The 24283-nt window shown below is 44.3% G+C and overlaps 1 long non-coding RNA gene across 1 annotated transcript; it reads right to left on the bottom strand.

Moving 5' to 3' along the window:
* Positions 1–1563: 1563 nt before the first annotated feature.
* LOC106004886 lies at positions 1564–21537 on the bottom strand. The gene is made up of 3 exons (XR_001177946.2): positions 21440–21537; positions 7964–8056; positions 1564–2280 (listed from the first exon to the last, which is right to left on the bottom strand). It is a non-coding gene; the product is annotated as an uncharacterized LOC106004886 (long non-coding RNA).
* Between the last annotated feature and the right edge of the window lie 2746 nt (positions 21538–24283).

Raw genomic sequence — 24283 nt, 5'->3', positions numbered from 1 at the left:
TTATGGCCTGGGGAAGGCAGGTGGAGCATGGTTCTCCAGTGAAATCATCAGGTCCAAACTGCAGCTGTCAGCCTCACCCTATACATCCAGGTCCCAGTCTCATCTCCTGGGGTGAAGGTGGTAAGGGGCAAGCAGCCTGCTTTAGTCAGCAGTGGTGATGCTGGCAAGCTGGCTCAGGAGCATAGCTCTGATGATCTTCCCAGAGATACCTGGCCCTTTCCATGGAGCTGAATCATGAGACCAGCTTTCTGAGGCCAAAGGACTTTATCTGTCTTGCTCCTTCCAAACTATGGATGCCCTGCAATCCTAGGATTTTTTCTGGGAGTAGGGGGGTGACGTGTGTATGACTGAAATGTCTCCTGAAGTGACTAGCACAGGAGGAATGAATCCAAATGAACTAACTTAGGGAAACATATATTACATGGCTCCTCAGAGATAGTTTCTTTTATCCAGCAAATATGTACTAATTTGCCTAGAAAGCCAGTATAGAATAGTGGTTAAGAGCAAGGGTTCTGGAGATGGGCTGCCTTGTGCAAATCCTGTCTCTGACACTAACTAGCTGGGTGATCTCAGACATGTTACCTGACTTCTCTGTGTTTTCTAATATATAAAATAGGGATTGAAGCAGATGTGGATTCTCTGTCATGTCCCTGCCTTTCCTCTTAATTTGGTCTCCCTGGGAGGAGCTAGCTGCCATGTCATGAGGACACTCAAGCAGCCTAACGAAGACCTGCATGTGGAAAATCTGAGGCCTGCCAACAGCTGTATTAGCAAACCATCTTGGAAGTGGATCCTCCAGCCCCAGTCCAGCCTTCAGATGACTGTGGTCCACACCAACATCTGGATTATAACCTCATGAGAGACTATGAGCTAGAATGATACAGTTAATATGCCCCTGGTTTCTCAATGCTTCGAAGGCATTTGAGATGATAAATGTTGTTTTAGGCCACCACACTTTGGGGTAAAGTAGATATGTAATAAGAGATAACCTAATACAGACCTTTTTTACATGTACAAGACAGACATGGTTTTGACTACCATGGAGGTTATATTCCACTACAGCATAGAAATGAGTAATGTATTTTCACAATACAATGTGAAAAGTGCTCTGGGGAAAGCATAGGCTGTGGTGGGAGGATACAGGAAGGATATTGGATGTAGGTGGTGGTCAGGAGGTCTACCTAGAGTTAGTAATCTAAGTTGCGTTTGGAAAGGTGAGCATAAGTAGAGAAGCCTGTTTCAGGAGAAGGAATGGCATGTGCAAAGACCTGAAGGTGAGAAATGGTAAGTAGGGGCAGGAGTTAGAAGGGGGCCAGATGATATTGGCCATTGGGCTCTGTGATAAAGGAATTTGGACGTTGAAGTGTTTTAGGCAGGATGGATAAGGCTTGCATCATGAAAATGTCAATCAGACTATGCACTGGAGTAGACTAGAACCAAAAAGAAAACCTAACTATTTATTTCTATTTATTTGTTCTATGCTGATAACATATTACATTATCAGATATATGCAGACTTATTTTTTAAAATAGAAGTAACTCTGAATATACTGAATATACTTGTTTTACTTAAAATAACTTTAGGTTGTAAAGATTTTCTCATTATTACCATTAAATATAGTCTATATGATGGCAAAGTGGATCTGAATGTACCACAATTGATTTAACCACTCTCCTATTGGTTGGTTAGATTATTTTTTATTTTCCACAGTTATAAATACTACTAGGGTAAATGTGAGAGGGTCTCTAAGAATCTTGTATGGTGAGTTTTGTTTTCTGGTCGTTTTGAGTAAGAAGTTGAAGGGCGTGTAGGGACAGGAGTATGTAGAAGAAGTAGTAGATTGTGCCCTAATTACCTAATGTATTGGTGACATCATTCTTGGTATTTTCTGAGACATTCCTGATTTGGAACATTCCACTTCATTGGGGCCATATATCCTGAGTTTTTGTTTGGAAAATATTATCACCCCTCCATGGCACGAACTTCATGCTTCAGCAACATGGGCTTACTTTTCACATCCCACACCTGCTATGCTGTTCTCACTTCTTTGCTTAGGCTGAAGCCTCTTCCTGGAATGCCTTCTTCTCTCTCTTATCTGTCTACATCCTTTTCACCATTTTTTTGGACTCATCTGAGGCATCTCCTCCAGCAGGTTTTCCTAATCTTGTTCTACCCCAGACTGGGTTAGGATCTTCTTCACCATGCTTCGATAGTGTCCTGTGCTTACTTCTTCCAATGAACTCAGCATTTTACAGCTCTTGCCTGCCCAACCATGAGGTCCTGGAGAGAAGATGATAGATTTCAAAAACAGAACAAACTATTACTTTATACGATGACTGAATACTTTGGGCATTGAGCAAAATTTTAGTGCAAGGGTAAATGAATCAATGAGCCCCAGGTGAAAAGGTGAGTAGTTGGGCTGCCCTAAGGCTGGGGTTTTGCTAGACAAAGCTAGCCTATCTGGACAAAGAAACAGAAATTGTCAGGACAGTTGAAGTAGTGGACCATGGGGTGTGTACTGGTCAGGAAGGAAGTGAAGACAGGAAGGGCTGGCAGAGTGAATGCAGAAGAATCAAGAACCAGAGGCTCTGTGAATTTAAAGGACTGGGCTGGGGCCATAGGTAGTGGTACATGATACTGAAAAAATGAAGCAGCAGGGCCACGATCCTGCAGCTGGCAAGTGGGGAGCTCTCAGGTAAAAATACAGTCCTATTTGGGTGCCACCTCCATACTCTTTCTACTGTATCATGCTGTTGGAGGGTGGGGGCTTTCCAGGTTGGAGACACAATCAGGAGACTGGATTAGCACCTATCATTAGCGGCGCCCAGGCATGTTGAGTGTACTGGTGTCTACAAATATCTTCAGAGGTACTTTTCATTGTAGGCCACATCTACTTGAAGTGAAAGGCAGTTCAATGCTTTTCAATGCTTAAGCATTGAAAGTCAGGTTTTTTGTTTTTTAAATGCTCTTGACTCAGGTCAAGATCAGAGCCAACAGACCTTGTAATGGGCCAGATCAAAGTTATGATCAAATGGCAAATTGGTGCAAACATCAGGACCCCCTGCCACTGAAAGACTCTTGTTCTCTTCTTAATTGCATACAACTAGGCAGTTTTCTCTATTCTTTTGTTTCCCATTCTCCCCTTCCTTTACTGGACATAAAGTAACTGTATATGTGCACAGACATATTGCATTTTTTAAAACTAGATGTCCAAAGGCATGTTTTGATTGATATCAAATGGAGATGGGCTGGCGGAAAATGCTGGTTCTTTGAGAATACCCCCTTTCTCCATTCATGGCTATTCACTCAGCTCTCATCTCTATATTCCAGTAAGGTGTTTTGCTTTCACTGCTTAAAAAGAAAAAAAAAAACATAAAAATCCTTGCATCCCTTGTTTGATTGGAGAATTTTTAATAGTTTTCACTTATCATTACCAAACCAAGGACAATTTCATAAATTTTTTGTACATCGTTATTACAGAGGGTGATCTGTCTTTAAGTAGGGATAAATTGAAAGAAATGAATCCTAGGTAGTTTTCTCTTCAAGTCAAGTTTCTTGTTGTTTAAATTAACTTCTTCTTTAAAAAAATAAACGGCCACGGAAGATCTATCCTGAACCTGTCTGCTTCTCTGTTGCCAAGACTCCCGCTCTTGTCCACACCATCACCTCCCTTCTCTGAAGCTTCAGGAGCCTCCTCAGTGGTCTTCCTCTTTCCAGTGGACCTCTTCCAGCCCATTCTCTGCATATAACTAAAGCGATTGCTCTAAAAACAAAATTGAGTCACACCCTGCTCCCACATTTAATCCTCCAGAGGCTTCTCTTTACACTTGGAACAAGAACAACACTCCCTCCTATAGTGTCAATGGTCCTCTGAGACCACGTCCCTGCCTCACTCCTAGCCCACCTCTGCTCCCCCATCTTGCCTGTGTTTCTGGAACAGACCAAGATCTCTCCCACCCCACCGTCTTTGCTCTGGCCATTCTGCTGGCCTGGAGGGCTATTTCCTATCTTTGCGTGTCCTTTTCCCATCATTCAGAGTCTCCACTACTGCAGAGTCTAAAGCCCTCTCCTCTCCCTACCCCAGCTGCTTTTGCACAAACCTGCTTTATTTTCCTGAGAGTGCTAACCAGAAGGAGAACCTATGTGATTTATTTACTTGTTCACATGTTTGTTGTCTGTCTTTCCCTGTAAGGATGTCCGCTCTGCGGGAGTAGCTTGCTGTCTTCTTTGTTTGAGTCTGCACCAGCAGCACCGAGAAGAATGTTAGGCACATAGTAGGTGCTCAGTAAAGATTTACTGATGGACTAAAGATCAATCAGCAATGAAAGTAAAGCATGTTTAAATAAAAATGTAAGTCAGTGGGGGAAGAGGTGAGTCAAGTATTTGTGTTGTATGCAACAACGTCTTTTTAATTTATTGGTCCTTAGAGGAAACCTACTTTCTCTTACCATAAAATCAAACTTAAAGGAAAAGATCATTAAACAGATTTAAAGGCTTGATTCAGGATGAGAAGAACTTGGTGTCTATGTCTCCAGTCAAGTTTCCATCAGGGAAACTAGAGGGGAATTGAGATAACATTTGATGCTGGCCTGCCAGAGTCTGGGGCTGTGCTGGGCTCATGAAAATCATAATAAACGGCACTTAGTGTGGGCTTACGTGGTCATACCAACCTCAGCACACATGTGACATCCCTTATGTTAATTAATCCTCACCATGATTCTACAAAATTGCCACTGCCACGGACTTCATTGTATAGAAGAGGAACTGGGGTTCCAAGAGAGAACTTGCCTGAGGTTTCAGTCCCATTCTCTTTGACTTTGAAGCTTGTTCTTATATAACCTTATATATGACACAACAGTGACCATTAAGTATCTGTTCACGAGGGCAAAGCCCAGGCTTTAGGTAAAGGTATGTTCATCCACCAGGATCGAAATTCAGTCTCTGCTTCTCACTTCAGGCCGGGTAGCCTACTGATTGGTTTCAGCCATCTCCTACTTTTAGTTTTCTGGGTTGTTCTCCTGGGAGCAGATGTCAAATGAACTATGTGATTGATCCATCTGTTCCTGGTAAACCAAAGGCCTGGGAAATTTTTGCTGACTCATGGAGTGTGATATTTGATGCTTAGCATTGGAATGCTATATACTATTTGCAAGAATACCTCAGATGTTTATTGCCAGCCCACTAATTGTCTGATATTCACAGTAGAGGGTTGTTCTGTAGGTCCTGGTGTCAGACAGAACTAGTTTAGTCCTGGCTCTGTCACTTATTAACTGTGAGACAATGCCTTTTGAAGGTCCCCTTTATGTGTGTGTGGATGCACCTAGGAAACAAGTAGCCCACCTCATAGCCTATGCTTGATTGTGGCCATGCGCTCCACACAGTGCCTATAATTTGCCCTCGGTAAGCATTAGCTATTGGTGATATTTTTATTATCATTATGAAACCAAACTTAAGGCCTGTCCAGACTGCAGAAGAGAACTGGGGACACAATGATGGGTGAGTTTTTGTGGCCCAACTACATAGGGAAGCTTTAGATTAATAAGACCAAATATCCCGACTGCTCATGGTTTCTACATCTATAAAATAGCAATGATAATAACCTCCTATGGGCATAACATGTAAATAAAAACACCTGTAAGGTTGATGTCAACAATGGCTAATATTGATCGAACTCTTAACATGTTTTGGATATGGTTCTGAGAATTTAGCGTCTATTAACTCAGTAAATTCACATGACAAATAGTCTGAAGGAGCTGCTGTCATGGCCTCCATTTTAAAGATAAAGGACTGGAAGTAAGTGTGCTTCTGGGGTATCGCAGGGATTAATTAAATATTTATTCCGAGTGGAGATCTCTCAGCGGAAGAAACTTTTTATTATTGCCAGAGTGCAAACTGCTACCTGGTACATAATATAGGTGCTCAGTGAATTTTTATTGTTGAGTAAATGAGACAGAGCAGAGTTTGATCTATCCTGTTAGGGCTCCATTGTAAATAGATTGGCTTTGTGTTCTGTAGAACATAGGGGGCCTTCAAAAGGTGTTGTCTCATGGTTAATAAGTGACAGAGCCAGGATTCGAACCTAGTTCTGTTGCAACTTCTAAAAACTTCTGGGGCTGGGAATGAGCCGCCATAGGTAGTCTGGAAATGCATGAGTATGATTGCGTTCTGATGAAACTATTTCCAAAAACTGGTGGCAGGACAGATTTGGCTGTGGGCTGGAGTTTGCTCAGTCCTCATAAGGATGCTGATGTTGATAGATAGTAACACTTATTTAAGTGCATATTCTGGGCTAGGAACAGTTCTAAGTACTCTCAGGCATTGTCTCCTGGGGGATGGACAAGGAAATTGTGTTCATCATGAAGTCTAAATATTTCTTCCAAGTCTGAAAGACAACAGAGCCCTGGCTAAGGAGATAATGTTAAAGATTCTGAACATTTTCCAGATGAGTGTATGAATTAAGTCTAGATCCTTACAACTCAATGTCTACTCCATGGGCCAGTGGCATCAGCATCATCTGGGAGCTTGTTAAACGTTGGGGTCCTCCCCAGACCTCTTAAGTCAGAATTTGTATTTTCATAAGACTCTCAATTGGTTCTCAAGCATATTAAAATCTGAGAAGCCAAACAAAACAAAGCAAAAGACCAAATAGTGTTTAGTTCCCTGAAGTTTTTAGCTGTTGTGAATAACTTAGTTAATAATAATAATAAGGCTAAGACTTTCATTCATCTTGTGGGTGTGAGCCGATTGATAGCCTGTTGCTGTAGAACACGAGAGGCAGGAACACGTCTTGCATGAGGAAAGATAAGTATAATTGCCAAATAGAAGCTTTATTGTCTAATAACCTTTGGAGGCTCCTTGGAAAATGCAGTCAATGACTTAATAATTTTTAACATAAAGGCATTCAGAATATACATGAGCTGGCAGTTTCACCAATTGGAGATAGAATTCAGTTGCTTGTGCAGAGATTAAAACCCAGTTTGAAAATTTTCAGAAGCTCCCAATCAGAGCCAGGATGAACCGTGTTCCATTTGGCTTCTTTCTTGTGACAGGACCAGTCTCAGTAACCCCTGTGACAGCCTCTCCTGGCTGTGGCTTTAATCTGATTGACAATCAGATCTGCACACAAAGGGCAGTGAGAAATCGGTCTGCTAACAAGCTCCTTGCTCTCCAGTCTCTGGAAGAATGTTGACTGACAGGGACACAATTAAAAGGGGATTGATTTATTGAACTGGAATGCTCTGGCCCCCCCCAATCTCAGCATCTCTCTGCTTGCAATCACCATTCCCAAACAAGAGTCAGCCTACACAAACGAAACCCTCGTGATCACCAGGGAGCCAAAGACACTCTTAGTTTACAGTTCATTATAGGTAGCTCAGCCCCAGAAGCCCATAAAGAAAAACCACATAAAAGAAGTCCTTTCCTGCACGAGGGCCTGGATAAGGATCTGGAATTCAGCAGGGAAGGATGATCTAAACAAAAAGCAAGCAATGGTGATGAAAACTGCTAACCTTGGCTCTGGGTGGGGGGTAGGAGGGAAAGGGTTGAGAAGAGTAAATGGGCAAGCAGCCCTATTTTTGTCTTTTATATAATGAAACTGTAAATTTCTCTTGGAAATCACAGGGTCATTGGGTACCTGGAATGCTGATGGGGATGCCAATGGAATTCAAGGGAAGAAAAAAGTCTGTGGATTTGAATTCAGTGCTTCCTTTGAACTGTTTCATTGAACTGGTGCAGTTGAATCTCAACAATGTGTCTGACAATAATTATTTATAGTTGTTGCGACTGGAAGGGTACCCCAGCATTTGTACCTCTCTTGTTCACCAGTTATGAACTGATGAGGAAGTAAAACAGAAGACTTGGCACCTGGGGAATCAAACTGCAGTAGCATCTTTGTTACCCATAAAGTAGAAAATGTAGCTGGTAGATTTTTTGCTCCTGAGCCCTCAACCTAAAAAAGACTTACCTTTCCGAGTCATTGCAGCTCTGGACGGTCCCCTGTGAAATGTTCGGTGCTGAGGGGCAGAGCGCGACAGGTTCCCTACAGATAGGCTCACACCTAAGAACAGGAGAAAAGAAAGGAGCTGGGGCAGGATGTGTCTGATTTCTCTTTCCAGACTCACTGGATTACAAATATCACTTTCTCCCCTGCGGGTCATGAATGAGGGGACAGTGAGAATTCAGGAGTGAAGTGGGATTTTTCCCTATGGAAGCGATTGTCATCCGTGAGGAAGAAGCACCTTTCACTTCTCTGAGAGTGAAATAATTAACAGAAATAATATTCAGAATGACAAGAGTTAGTTTATGAAATATTTACCCTGTTTAGGCTTTGAACAGAATACTCTACCACATCTATTCTTCATGACAACACATCGAGATCGCTTTCTTGTGTCTCTCTCACAGGAGAGAACAGAGTCTACAGTCTATAGTCCATGGGCACACAGCTAGCGAGGAGAAGTATGGGACAAGCCCAGCTTTACTGGCTCCAGAGCCTGCCATAGGAAGCAGGGTCTGCTCTATACGTGGAGTGAACAAAGGGAATAAAGGGATGAGTGAATGAGGTGAAATCTGAGGGAAACTGGGTGAGAAGCTCGGCCATGGAACAATCTGTGCAGTGCTGTAGGTCTGGCCATCTTTCTCCTAACTCAGGGGTTGGCCCTACAACCCTTCATCTGGACGTCCTGCCCTGCCAGGCCAGGCCTGCAAGGGCCCAGCAGGTGAGCTGTGGAGCTGGTCCGGCTGCTCCAGGAGCCCAGCATCAGGATGTGCTGAACAGAGAGTCCTGGGCATCTGCTTGTCCACTAGGCCAGCACTGTCCCCTTGGTTTGGTCTTCTATTTTATTCTAGATGGCCAGCGGATCTGCTCCGACTGGCCTTCCAGATGGCCTAAATGCCACTGGCCAGAGGAGCAGTTGGACAAAGACCCCTTCCTCAAAGGGAGTGGGCTAAGCCATCTCTGCCCGAGTGGAAGTCCCACTCATGAGTGAAGCAAAGGTCCGACTCCCGGAAGCTGACATTCAGTTTCCCCTCTTCTGGTGGGAATTTGGCAGCCTTCTGTGCATCTGGCCACCACACTTCCAGATATCCTTTTACCACAAGATATTACCAGATACAGAGCCCTCATTGCCTTGTTCTTCCCTGCTAGCGCTTCATACCTGGAGATTTATCTTGTATACTTAGAGCAGCCATAGCTCTCTATCGGTGTGTCCTCCCTCCAGGAGAGGACCCGGTGCCTGTCTCCTGCTCATCAGCCTGGCCTCCTCATTTGCAGTCATGCCAGCTCTGGCTTTGCCTTCTGTTACGTTTATCTCTTTCTCTGGAAACTTCTGTCACTTCCAGTTTTCCCGTTTTCTCCTCCTACCTCAACCTTCCCCCCACCCTCCCCGGACCCCTTCACCTTCTCAGCTTTCCTTTTCAAAGATGTTGTATTTTCCTCCTTATTTGGTCCACTGTGACCTGACAGGGTGGCTGAAGCAGCCTACTGGTGATAGAAATATGTCCTGGTTTTCCACAGATATATATAGATATATATATATTTTTTTTGAATGGGGCATTTGCAATAATTTATGTTGTTTAGCCAAAAGGTTAACAATTTTCTATTTAAGAATCAACCTCCCTAAATGAAAAATTTTGGTGCTTTCTTTTGTTTTCTTTGCTTTTTTTTTCCTTCTCATTGTAGTCAGGTCTCCACATGCCCCGCGCATAGAGGCTGTCCTAGAGGGCTTCCTGAGGGATGCTTGTCAAGTGTGCTCTGCTTTGACTCATGCCTAAGGAACGCTGATTTCATGGACAGCGAGAAACATGCAGTTCTTTTGTCTTTTTAGGATTCTCTCTCACAGAAGGGATGTCAAAATGAGATGTCGCTGATGGTGCGGCACATGGAGTCAAAACTAGAGTGGTGTCAAGTCAGGGGTTCATTTGTACTTGAACCCCTCCAGGATTGGTCTCTATGGAAATAAATGTTCATGGAACAAAAGAAGACCAAGCAACACTGAATTTGTTGTGGAGACCCCGACTCTAAACCTAGTTGGCAAACATCAGTAGATCCAGGCTCTTCTCCATAGATATTTTCTTTTCTTAAGCTAAGTGGTCCCAAGGAGTCTGGAGGGGGCGCCATTCCTATTCCCACCTGGTGTCCCCATTACCCGGCTGGGGTACCCATAGTCAAGTGGCTCTGGGTATTGCTTGCTGAGATTCTGACATGAGAATTCCTATTGGGTAAAACCCATGTTTGTTGAGAACGTGTCTTGTACCTTGTCTTCAGCAGCAGATGCTGAACCCAGGAGGGCTGAGGCAGATGGGACACTTGATGTAACACAAGGAGATGACTGGTTGTAGTGGGGAATGCGGAAGGGCAACCAGAACATGGTGAAAATTATATACCCCACACAGTGTTTCCTTTCCCTGGGGTTTTCCAGATCTTTAATTAAGAGCACATTCTCGAGGCAAGAAGCATTTCTGTGGAATCAGGGAAGGTGCTTACTCATGGATCCATGGCATCCCACGTGACCTAGAAATGGGTGGACCAAAGTAGCATGGAAAGCTCACCTGTCAGTAACTTGCAGCGGGTTTGGTACCCATGAAAGGCATGAAGTATGGTTTCTGACTAGTTCAAGTTTATTTTTTTGGTGAGGTGACTTGAAGGGGATAAATTTCTTATCCTGTCTGAGAGGTTCTTGGGGGCAGAGCCCTAAAACTGTCTTTTTTGTGTCTTTAATTTAGTGTTGATGCAACAATTATTGATTTAAATTGAGATACACAAAAATAGAGGGTGACTTCTTTATGGAAGAGTGGGTCCTACAGGCGATTTTGTTTCTCATACTTGGAATGACACAATATGCTCTTCTTCCATGTTCGTATTTGATCTTCACCTTGGAAGATAAACTTCGATGAACTTGTAGACAGATAAAGGAACTGGGGCTCAGAGAGGGTGAGTGGCTTTCTGAAGATCACACAGGCAGAAAGTGACAGAGCTGGGACTTGAACCAGAGCTCCTGGATCTAAGTTCATCACTCACTTCGTCTCTTACACCAGACACCCCCGTGCACTCTTACAACTCATCAGGTTGGACAGGAAGAACCTGGGGAGATGGGTTGCAGAGGCTTCTACATTAACTTTTGGAGAAAAATTATATATTTTGAGAGTATGAACTGATGCTAGGACCTGTTCTTTTTTTCCTGAAATTATCATCATGAAATGTTTTGTTTATACACAGAGAGCTAAGAATCACCAGACTTGCTTCTAAGGCAATTCTAGGATTCCAAAGCTTGGAACCATCAGAAACCATTGATCACCTGGACCACCAAACCAGAGCATGCCAGTCTCTCTGAAATTGGAAAGATTCTTATATGGGTGTCCACCCCACTGGGAAGATGGTCATTGGTGGTGGTGGGGTGTCATCTACCATTTGCTGCCTTTGCTATTGTCGGGCACTGATCCCTGTGTCCCGTTCCATGCAGCATATATGAGATTCCCTCCTGATGACAAATGAGGAACTGAAAGTTGAAACTGAAACTTGAATTGAAACTTGCCCAAGTTCATGCAGCTAATAATGGCGAGATGTGAAATACAAACTCCACTAATACAAACACCCATAAGCTGTGATCTCAGCCATGGTGCTCTCGTGCCTTCAAGTAGATACTTGGTGATTGAACATGGTTGAACAGGAATCCAGGAGCAAGTGTGGCTAAGTGCAAATGGCTAGCACAGAGGGAACCGCTGTAGCTGTTGAGAAAGAGGGGACTGTTTCTGAGATGCTGTTGGTGCTGTTCAGGGGCTGTCAGGTGGCCTGGCTACTGGGTCAAGCTGGCAACTGCTGGTGGGGAGGCCCTTCTGGGCAGACGGGGAAGAATGATACCTCATAAGCAAACCGTGCCAGCAATGGCCACTCCGTCACCAGCCCCCTTTTAGGTCATATTTCAAAGACTGGCTCAGGGCCACTGGCTGGGGCGCACGACTATGAGATCATGGCTGAGCAATCTGACTCTGAAAAATGTAAGGACCAACTTGGGAGTTTTATCGCATTTCTGCCGCCCAGGCATGAAGTCAGCTGGACTGCGCGTGACAAGGAGCGATCCTCTTGTAATTAGCCGAGGTGTTTTTCTTTCATGTTCTGCCTAGATTCGGTGTGCTGCGAGCGCGTCCGCTCCCTCCCAGCTACCCCACAGCAGTAGCGGAGGTGAGTCATGGCCATAAAATTTGGAAAGCTCGTCGGGGGATGGAGGGTGGTGGAGAAATATAAATTATCATTATCATCTTTCAGGCACAGTCGAGTTAATTATTGCACTTTGCCCAGCTGCATCGTGCCTCTGCTAACCCAAGCCAGAAATGATGCTTTTAGCGGGAAGGGAATAGATGCTCTACTAGGACGGCGGTGCTGGAGGCCCCTTGCTCTTTTGGGGGAGGGTAGGGCACACTAAATTCCCAACACTGCTGCTCCCCAGCTGGGATCTGTGTGGATTTGCTCTGAGACACTTGGGTGTGAGCAGGGTCACGTTTTCTTTATTTTTTTTCTAGAGCAAGTAAGTCTGGCTCGGTTCTGCACCTGCCAGGACTGTTGGGAAACCCGTTTTTCGTTATGTCTTGTTTTTGGAGAGGTGGTGGTAAGGATTTTTTTCCCCTCTCTTCCTTGGGAATTAGGTAACTCAGCAAGATTGAGGGCAAGTTTCAAGTCAGGGGTCCACTGTGGAGAAATCCTTGCTCATGGTGTGCAAGCGCCATTTTGAAGGGAGTCTCCTAATTCCTTCCTTCCCAAGCCTGGTCAGGGGGCCTCATATTTTCCCTAGTGCACCCCTAGTTCACCACCCTCCCCATTCTGTGCTGCAAATCTCTGCCCTCAGAGGCTTTCAGACCACAATCCTTCCCCTCAGGGGAGACAATAAACATTTCAGGTTCAGCCACCTACCCTCTGTCTTCCTACATTCAGGCGCAAATTAACTTATCTCTCTCAGCCTTTCTTCAAACAAAACAGACAAACAAACAGAGGTTAAGTTATGTTAGATTTTCTCCTTGGCTATTTGCTCAGAAAAGGAGAAAAATGACCTTTCAGTTCTTTGAGTCTCCTCTCGGAGAACAAGAGAGAGCCCCTTTTCCATGAGTTTGTCATCACTCCGGCTCCTCCATCTTGAGCCTCTCTGAGGCTCAGTTTCTCCTTTAAAGATGAGATATACAGCCCCTTAGGGCAGTGATGTTGTGAGGATGAAGTGTCCCATGACAATGATGTGTCAGGCACTTAGGGTGTCTGGAGTTGGCTCCCAAAGCATGGCTATTGCTAGAAAACTGTGAGCTCTGGGATGATGCTCTTCATCCTTGAGGACAGGGCTGGAATTTGCTTATCTCAGTCACCTCAGCAACTGGGCCAGTCCCTGGCACTCGAACCTTCACTTTAGGAAGGCCACTAGCCGTGGCCTCTAACCTTCACTATAGGAAGTCTCTTCACTCAAGGCCACGTTAGGATTTCCAGGAGTCTGAGGCAATCTTGTTCTTTTGGGCAACTTCCTCCATAAAAACATGTGAAAGCATAGTAATGGATTTTCAAGGGCCCTAAATAGTTCATTTTATTTTACGATGTAAAAACCAAATTAAAACATCTTATTCAATCTGAAAAGTTCATATATATATATATATATGTATATATATATACATATATATATATATATATATATGTATATATATATATATATTTTTTTTTTGAATTTTAAAGAATAACAAAATTTTTCTGGGTCCCTGAAGGTATGGTGGGCCCCGGCACTGTGCCTACCTGCACAATGGAGAAGTCAGCCCAGTCATCACAGATGAAGAAGAGGCATCAGAAGGCCAGCTGGAACTTGCTTGAGGGTTTTGATTTCTTGGTGGCCATATCTAGATGCAGCTTCACTTAGTTGAAAGCAAAGTGATTATGGTGGAGTGATCTGTACTGAGAGTAGGAGCCAAGGTCTGCTTGGACTGTGGAGGGCCTGTGGAAGCCCCGTCCTGCAGAAGCCACCCAACCCTTCCCAGCGTGTTCACCTCAGAGCACCGGCATCAGCGGTTCCCTCCCTTCATGGTTCATTTGGCCTTTGAGGAATAATTTCTCTAGTCAGGACATGTGCGTATATCCATAGCACCCCTGGAGACCCTGTGCTTTTTATAGGATGAATATGTGGAATTGCCAGTTGTGTGAGTCATGAGTTGTTACTAATCATTATGTGTGGTTCAACCTGGTTCATCAATTATCCAGTTTTGAGTGTGGGTCTTACCATCAGTGTGTAAGTTCCTTGTGCATTTGAACATGGCTGGGTCTCCAGCAGCTGTCTCACTGTCCTCTAAGTATTTCTGGGGTGAATGGATAATTCAACCTGAAGGGAAGATCATCCCTATTGCATACACTCTTCCCTGCTTATAGAGCTGTAGGGCTCTCAAACTGGAAAAGGCATCAGGGTTTTCTGTGGGACTTGTTGAAACACAGATCACTGGGCCCCATCCCAGGGTGCCGATTCTGGAGGCCTGATCATTAGCATTTCTAATGAGTTATCAGGTGAAGCTGGTCCTAGACACCATGCTTTGAGAACCTCTGTTTTGTTTTTATTTTATTTTTTTAAATTTAATTTTATTTTTTCAGTGTTCCAAGATTCATTGTTTAAGCACCACACCCGTGCTCCATGCAGTACGTGCCCTCCCTAATACCTACCACCAAGCTCACCAAACCCCCCACTCCCTCCCCTCCAAAACCCTCAGTTGTTTCTCAGAGTCTATAGTCTCTCATGGTTCACCAACCCCCTCCCCCGATTTCCCCCAATTCACTTTTCCTTTCCTTCTCCTAGTGTCCTCCATGTTATTCCTTATGCTCCATAAGTAAGTGAAAACATATGATAATTGACTTTCTCTTCTTGACTTATTTCACTCAGCATAATCTCGTCCAGTCCCATCCATGTTCATATAAAAGTTGGGTATTGGGCGCCTGGGTGGCTCAGTGGTTTAAGCCGCTGCCTTCGGCTCAGGTCACGATCTCAGGGTCCTGGGATCAAGTCCCATATCGGGCTCTCTGCTCAGCAGGGAGCCTGCTTCCGTCTCTCTCTCTCTGCCTGCCTCTCTCTCCATCTACTTGTCATCTCTCTCTGTCAAATAAATAAATAAAATCTTAAAAAAAAAAAATAAAAGTTGGGTATTCATCCTTTCTGATGGAGGCATAATACTTCACTGTACATATGGACCATATCTTCTTTATCCGTTCGTCTGTTGAATGGCCACAATCGCCAAATTGTGGAGAGTCAAGACGCCCCTCAAGAGAACTTCTGTTTTAGATTAATAGTTAGTTCTCTCCTGGGAATGGGAGGAAGATTAGTCCTAAGTATCCCCCCCCCCAAAAAAAATCCCCCCTGAACTGGGTTGTATAGTGCCCCACCCACAAATCCATGTCTACCCAGTGACTGTGAATGTGATATTATTTGGAATAAGATCTCTGTAGATATAATCAAGTTGAGATCATATTGGATTAGAGTTGGCCCTAAATCAATAATGATTATTGTCCTTATAAGAAGAGAAATAAGATAAAATGGAAAATAAAAAGAAAAACTTCAACACAGAGACACACAGAGACCCAAGGAGGGGAGAATGTCATATGAAGATAGAGATAGAAGGTGGAGTGATATATCTACCAGCTCAGGAATACCAAGGATAGCCAACAACCACCAGATAAGCCATGGGACAGATTCTCCATCAGAATCCCCAGATGGGACCCATCCTTCTGACACCTTGACTTCAAAACTGTGGGCTCCAGAACTGTGAGAGAATAAATTTATGTTGTTTTTAACCATTTCAGTTGGTAGTTATTTTTTACAGCCTTAAGAAACTAATATACTCATTAAAATGTGAGAAAAAAAAATTCCACAAAAAACCCCATGCAGTGATTTTTAAAAAGCTTTTCTTTTTTCATGAGAAACTTTAAAGTGTATTGGAAATTACCAGGATCTGCAGGCTATTCCAATCTGGCAAAAGGGGGTCCAGAGCACTCTAAGTCATGCAACCCAAAGGCCACACCCATTCAGGGATACCACACAGGGCCGCTCTACTAGGTTCCATAACCAAGAGTCTGCTTTTGTGGTTTGGATGTGTGTCCTGGAAATCTATATTTAACTAAGTTCCCAGGTAGTTTATCGATGGTCCAAGACTGCATTTAAAAAAAAAATAGGTGGAGGGATGGAGTATGTATAATTTTAAAGTTGGCGAACCATACCTTTGACTTTCTAAACAAGAACTTATTTTTTTCTATGCCATCGATCCTTTGCCAATTTGTTGAAGCCTGTAGATGCCTCTCAGAATAGAATATGACTCTTAAATGCATAAAACAAAGCACATAGGATTATAGAAGTAGTCAATTATATTGAAATACAACAATGAGATTATGTAAAATTCCCAACTTTTTCCCATAGTACCATTGTTTATTAAATACTACATAATGAGAATTAGCAGTGCACCTAATAACTACATAATTTCCAAGTGGTAGAGTATAAATAACGTTTTGAAAAGCTGTGACCCTATAAGGTGATAAGAAAAATCTGTGATATCACTTCATGCAAAGTCACAGGAACTGCTCATACTCTTGTGGTGGATGGTCCACATTTATAATTGAAAACATTTAAGTTAGAATTAGTAAAAACTAGAATTAGTAGAAATAAAGATGAAAATGTCCCCCAACTTCATGGTCTCCTGAGCTCTGCTCACATTGCTTTGAAAGCCCATGACCCTAAGTTAAGAACCTCTGGGGAGAAGCTCTTCATCTTTTTGCTTTCTCAGTGGTGGCCCCCATCACCCTGCAAGGTCACAGAATATTCAGATTCTCCTCTTCTCAGCCACATAAAAATCCCCCTTAGCAGCTGTACAGGGAGGTGGACCAAACATGGGCATTAGGGACAGAAGCTCCATGGGTTCAAATACCTCTTCTCCAATTTATCAACTGCATGATTTTCATCCTGTGAGCCCTGGTGGCTGCATTTATAATATTCACTTTGTAAGGCAACAGTGAGGATTTGAAATGATGTATATAAAGTACTTGTAACACAGTAGGTGCTTAATCCAGACTAAATGTCAGTGATTACAAGCTATAAATAACAGATTAAAAAAAAAAACTTTTTTAGTATTTCTTCAGTTAAGAGATATTTAAGTTTTGACGAGGAGTGGATGGGAAGAATGAGAATTCCTCAAATCACTCCATGTGGGAGCTGGGTAGTTCATTCATCTGACAGTTTTTCAAAGAAAGTGCTGAGCTCTGCACCTACTGTGTGCACAGCTGAGCCAGAGGAGCACCCAGAAGATGCTGCCAGAAGTTGCATCAAGTTTTAGCCTTTCAGGCTTCCTGCCATCTAGCTGGCCAGGACTGGGCCAGGCAGAAGGCAGGTGGAACTTGCAGTAGCTTGATAACTTCTGGAACGTGGCTTGTGCTTTGGCTGATGTGGGGCCAGGCTGTTGAGAGGCAGGCAGATAGGTGGGGATACTTTCTACCACACTGATCCAGGCTGCCCTCCCGGGGGCCTGCTCCTTGTAAAGCCCCACATGTGTGTGTGAGGGCCTCTGAGAGATGTAACAGGGGCCTCTCCTTGTCAAGTTTGTTCCACTGGCTGGTCTCTGCACTCACTCCTATCTTTGTGAGGTTAGAGCTAGCATTAGAGGTCTTGGGAGAGGCACACCTTTTGTCCCAAGGGAGTGAGGGAGTGATGGGTTTGTAATCTTCCTGCTGTCCTCCAGGGTCTGGCCATAGTAGTCAGGCGAACTGTAACAGTGTCTACCAAGGTGAGAGAGACAGGGAGACAATCCTGTGCCTTGGCTCCTGCCATCCAAAAGATGAGCTCCCCATTCGTTCTTTGTTTCCCCTAAACCTGGTCCTCCTCTCTTAGCGGATCCTCCCACTCTTTCCTCCAGTTCCTCTTCTCTGCCCAAGGTCAGGATGTTTCCCCTTCTCTGTTGTTGGGGTCAACACTTCTCCCTTCAAGATTCTCCACCTACCTCAAGTGTCTCAAAACATTTTTCCATAAAAGACCATTACATCTCCAAGTAGAATTTGTAAACTTGTTAATAATAATAATAATTCACCAAATCACATGAAGATTACATGAAATAATGTAAATGAATGTATCTTTGAAATGCAAGGTACCACACAAAATTCATTCCTCCACCCAACCATTTCTGCAACAAACATTTGTGAAGATTTTACTAGGTGCTGGAGATGCCTTCAAGGATTTCACAGTCTAATGAGATGCTAGAAATAAAGTGAGATGCTATAATAAAGTGTAATAAACGCCATAATTGTACAACATCTCATGTGTAATGGCATAGTAAAAAAGGGAGTGATTCATATTACTGTAAATACAATATAGAATATACATATATAAAATACAATATAGTATATAATATAACATAGACAAACAAGTTCAAAGTGCTCTTCCAAGCATTTTGGAGACAAGCTTTCTGTTTGGTTGATCTAGTCCCTGGAATTATATTGACAACCATCTGCACCTTCTCAATGTCTATAAACTCAGATCTGTGTTCAAGGTCTGGGACTTTATCCTTGGGACAGCTTATTTGAGTTCTTAAAAATCTCAGTTTTCTCATCTGTTATATCTGTATGATAATCCCTTCTGGGTTCACCATAGATACTGAAAGAGAGTCATTAACTTGTTTGTTTGACAAATAATTCTTGAGCAACTCCTATGTGTTGGATACTGATCTGGGCACTTGTGTTTTTATGGGGAGTGAGACAGTGGGTTCTTGTTCTCTCAGAACAAATGCCCTACTGGGGAGATAAGATAATTACTGGTGTGCAGCCCTGTTAACTGGCACCTGCAAGCTATGTAGCACATTCACTGTAGCCTTTCCCTTCAGATTATCTTCTTTTCTCAATGCCTCTGCACTTTGCCTCAAAATTCTGTTGCCTTGGACTCCTTCAGATAGAGGCTGCATCAGGGAAGTCACGGAAGTCTGGGAGGAGGAGGCAATCTCAGCTCATGGGCCCGCAGGCTGAGCTAGTGAGAGTCTGAGCTAGTTCAGGCTGTTCAACAAAATACCATAGGCTGGGGGCTTAAACAACACACATTGTTTCTCATAGATCCAGAGCTGGGAAGCCCAACATCAAGGTGCTGGTAGATTTGGTGTCTGGTGTGGAAGGACCTGCGATTATGCCCTCACACGGCCAAGGGAAAGACCATCTCTCTCATTGAATTCCTTCACATTCATAACCCAATCACCTCTCAAAGTCTCCCACCTCCAAATACTGTCACATTGGAGGTTAGGCTTCAACATACGAGTTTGGAGAGGGGGCACAAACAGCTTGTTGTAGGGAGAAAGAGAGGGGAACAAATTAAAAATGTTTAAACCAACAAGCAAATATCTGTCTCTCTTTGCTGCTTTCTGGGACACGCCCAATTTTTTTTTTTTTTTTTTAATGACTTCTCTTCTTTGGTTTAGGATTTATTACAAATGTGCTTCCTCTGTTTCTCCTATAATCATGTCATTGAGTGGCCCAGAGATAAATGTCAACAATGTAGCCCTTAAGGAGCCCTGGCCGTGGGGAGAGTGAGGGAGCTGAGTAGGACGCTGTGGCAGGCTCATCAGGGGTGGGGTGATCCATCCAAGTCCTGGGTCTGGCAGAGTTTACAATCAAGCCAGAGGGAACAGAACACTTTTGGGTCTCAGCAAAGCTTCTCCTTAGCCATTGGGCTATTTTTCCTTGGCTCCTTTGTCAAGCCTGGGTTCCTCAGTTTTGACATTTGTTTTTCCTTTTGGACTTTTCCTCTCATTACAACTAGGTGTTGTGAATTCAAGCTTTGGGCAAGACAGCTGCATTTTAGGCATGGAGCATTAGCTATATACGGCACCTAGGAAAGGAATCCTGTGCCTGCGACTCAGAGGCAAGGCCTGGGGTTTGGTGGGAGAATTGGGTAGGACAGGTCAACCATTTGGGAATAGGACTGGGTTTCTGGATTGCTAGGTGGGACAGCTATACAACTCCAAAGGGCTCTGCTCACAGAGAAAGAACACAGCTCGTGCTCTGGGCAAAGCTGTAAACTCCTTTCCTCCCATCCCCCATTCTCTCTCCACCTTCCGAGTTTTTAAGTGGTTGGACTAAGTGCCAATTTCCTTAGGAGCTAGGACTGGATCCAAGAAAGGCACTCTTGGGGCTGGGGGAGTTCATCTAGAATTCTGCTGCGGACATACGGACATACACGTACGGGAGCCCAGAGTCAGCATTCACTGTGACGTTGGAAGAGGAACTCTGCTTAAAAGGGCTCTGGGCGGGGACCCTTCTTAGAATTGGGTGGGGAAATGAGAGGAGACCTTGCTGCGATGCCTCAAGGATGTGTTTACCTTTCCCCTTTCCATGGTCCCTTCCATACTCATTCCTCCTCATGGGTTTCCCATGTGCCAGTGGTGGCATTACAATGATGATAAGGATGGGAGTCTGCAGTGAGGCATAGGTGTGTGAACTTCACCATTCTCTCTTGTGTGCCTTGGCTTAGAGATCAGAACTGCCTGGTGACAAGCACTGGATGGAAACAAATACTGCTCCAGTAATAGTTGGGTAAGCACTCCATAGCCCCCTTCTCTGTCTACTACCCTCAACCCTGCTGCTATTACAGAGATCTTTGGAGAGCTGTTCTAGGTACAAGACTGAGACTTAGAAGCCCAAGCAAGTCTCAGTCTTGAGACTATTGCCTCCCTGCCTCCAAAGCCTAGATAGATCTGTGAAAGAGCTCTGTGTTTATCCATCTGATGGTAGATGTGAAGGTGGAACAGAGCTGATGAGATGGATTTGGCTTGGTCTAATGTGTAGGAAGCACAGGAGAGTGTGCCTGGCAAAAGTTCTGTCCTTGTCCTTGAGCACACGTGGTGGCACTGCCCACAAGAAGTCACAGCCCTTGTATTCTAGTCCCCAGTATCACAAACTGGAAGCCAACTTTGATTCCTTTTTCTGCTCTTAGTTCCTCATCTACCTATTCACTAAGTCCTAGCAACTGTAACTCTAAAAGATTTTTTGGATCCATCTGCTTCTCTGCACACCCTCTGCTGCCTTCCTACCCCAGGCCACTGGAGTCTGACTTCCAATACAACAAGTGTATCTTCCTAGGTCTCCACATGCCCTCTTTGCCCCTCCCATCATCAGTGGTCCATATTGCTGTCTATCTGGTTAAAAAACTCCCCTACTGAATATTTTTAGTGTCATTCCTTTGTCGTTGGGGGAGGGGGAGAACCTTCTTAAGTGTTTCTGACTATTCTAAGAATCCCTGTTTATACTTTCAATACCATTTTCATCTCACCTATTCCAGACATAGAAAACTGTCCCCCCCCCCCCCGCCAGATGGGCCACCTTCTTTCTCATCTTTTCTCATGCCCTTTCCTCTGTCAGGTACTTTTGTCCCAACCCCACACCCCTTTTAACCAACCCCTATGCAATCTTCACTTGTTTTCTTACCTGCCACTTTTTCCAGGAAGCCCCCCTTCCTTTGTATGGGTCAGTGGCCTCTCACATGTTCTGCAGCCACAATCCCTTTCTGATGATGCATTGTCATGGCCTGTTTGTTTTGAAATTCCCCCTGGCTGCTAGAGCAACCTCTGCCACCAACAGGCACCTCCTTGGCTTCTGATAGGCTACACACACACAATTCCCCGTCCATTCCACACGTTGCTCGTTGTTTTATTGGTTCTCAACAAAGCCAAAGGTGAAATATGTCAGCTCTTCAAGCAGTGATCCTGTGGGGTAGTGGTGTAGGAACTACTTATTAAGTTATGCTGGAAAACTCCCACATGGGATGCAACTTCACCTCCTCTCTTCATTGTTATGGTAGAAATTTTGAAGAAGCCTTGGTAAATATTTTTTTCTGTCTGAAGCCTCAATAGTTCAGCCAGGCTTTTGACAGGAACTATACATCAGATGACTCACTGTGGAGCCACTGGGCGGGGTCTGAGATGATGTGCTATTGACCAGGAGAGGATGCACACACTCTAGATGGCAAGATGTTTCTCTCCTACAACCAGCCCTTCCTGAGCACCTCTCCTGGGCCATGCTTCTGCTGGGTGCTGGGGCATAAGGAGACTCCTTGCCCTTGAACATCTCACTAGTCCCTAAGTTTTATAGGAATGGCTCAGATGGCACAGTAGGAGTTGAGAGAAGTGAGGGAGCACAGGCAGAGATACACCAAATAAATGAGAAAGAATGCTGCAGTTCATTTATACAGGCAAACTTCAACAAAGACAGCATGTGATTGCCTTGGAAGGTGTTCCTAGGTGGTAGAAATGCCAAGGGCCAGGGTGGCATTGGGAGACTGTAGTTTCCCCTATAATTTCTATCAGCACCCCATATTTTTGTACAATCATTTCTCCATTGATGTTAGTTAAAGCGTTATATAAATATATCCTCAGTCTGTAGATTGTTAACCCAAAACCGACACTGGACATTTTGTGGCTTCATTTCCTTTCTCCAGTTCCTTGCTAATTCACAAGTCGCTGATAGTTCATTCTTCGTTGGAAAATGAGGCACACTGGGCTTGTCAATGTCTGGGCACAGACAGATGCAGACGCCTGGGCTTGTGCAGACAAGCATACACTTTTATGTGCATACACACACGTATTTCCATATACACTGTGACACCATATTGTTGTCCAATTCTCTTATGTCATTGGGTAGGAATGTGTGAAAACACTCCAGGGACTGAGCAGGCTTGTGGGTAAGACCCTTCCTCCTCCTAGATGCTTGGCAGGCTTCTGCAGACTGACCTAACAAGGTCCCGGCTCAAGACAGCAGGACAATGAGGGCTTCAACATTATTTATGACAGCCTCTTTTGTATTGTAAGTGACCTAGGTACCCTGTTTCTGAGAGAGGAGTTTACATGCTGAGAAGACAGGAAGACATGTGGGTGTGGAGTGATGGATGAGGTGTTCGGGGGTGAGAAGTGCCGAGGGGATGGAGTGAGGGGACAGGTGCTGATCTTGAGGCTGCTTGCAGTGGTATTGGGACATCTCTGACTAAACCAATGGAGATGGAAATCCTCAGTGTTTATTGTTAATAAGTCTACCCCAGAAACAAGAAAATGATGCTATTAATAATAATAGCTATTAGTTGAAATAGCTAGGGTTTTGAGGGGGACACAATCAATATCTTCCCCTCTGATTCAAAAGCAAGAAAAGATGTGAGGCAGATGGGATCAAACTGTCACTTTCATGCCTGGAGTTAGTACTTCAGTGAGAGTCCAAATGGTCTTCTTAACTCCCTCATCCAAGACTGGACTTCAGACTTACTGACCTCAGAGTAGACTGGTGTCTGCAAAACAAGGCCCCTTGGTAGGTAGGGAAGGATGGGGAAGAAAATCCCAAATCCCTCTCCTGGGTATCTTTGCTAGATTAGCACCGGTCATTCATATACATTGTTCTTGTTCGCTAACCACTAACTCATTCTGTCTCCCCAGAGAGTAAGGAGAGGAGGGCCATGAAGGCCAGGTGTGGTCAGGGAAATCACCCTCACTGTCTGACACATCTAGTGCAGGAAAACTTGTACCCCTGCATGTTCCCATGCTTTTTTCATAGCGAACTATAGGCAGGGTAATGGGAGGGGTCTGTCCCCTCAGGGGAGATGAGGAGTTCTTTGTCATGACAGTTCTACTCCCCCATTTGCGAGGCTCTCCTTCCCATAAACCCCTGCTCTTATGGTGTTCTCCTTGGGCTGCTGGTGGGCAGGGTAGACTTTTCTCTCAGAAGGTTCTGAAATGAAGCAAATCATATGGTAATTGAGTCACTACCATGGACATTCTGTTAAAAGCTAAAAAGCTATTCCATTTTCTACTTCCGGCCCCAATTCTGTCTACATATGTTGCCTACTATAGCTCCAAAGAGGTTAATGTCCAGTGGAAAAACAGGAGTGATAAAGGGGATCTGTCAGGACAAAGCCCAACTGATCCAGAACCTCTGAGGTGGGGTGAGGTCGATGCTGTGAGGGGCTTGTTGAAGGGGCACCAACTGCTTCCAGAGAGGAGCTGCTGATCTGAACTTGGGGACCTGTGGATGCCATTCAAGACAGGAGTGAGGCTATGAATGAGGGCAAAGTCTCTCTCCTCTTTACCTCCCAACCTCTCTCTTCCATACTCTTCCTGAATTAATAACCCCACCAGAACTTCCTAAGAAAAACAACCAAGTCAGAAAGTCAGAAATCACCCCACCTCTCTAAAGCCCAGCCCCGCCCCCGCAAACCCATATCTCTTAGGCAGTTACTCCCACATGTCACCCAGGCCACGGAGAGACTTCCTGTTCATTCCACTGTCAGGA

The sequence above is a fragment of the Mustela putorius genome, unplaced genomic scaffold, assembly GCF_011764305.1.
Source record: "Mustela putorius furo isolate JIRA1106 unplaced genomic scaffold, ASM1176430v1.1 tig00000788_pilon_pilon_pilon, whole genome shotgun sequence".
NCBI classification, from domain to species: domain Eukaryota; kingdom Metazoa; phylum Chordata; class Mammalia; order Carnivora; family Mustelidae; genus Mustela; species Mustela putorius.
The sequence above is the reverse complement of the archived record's forward strand: the minus strand, read 5'-3'. Positions and strand labels throughout refer to the sequence as shown.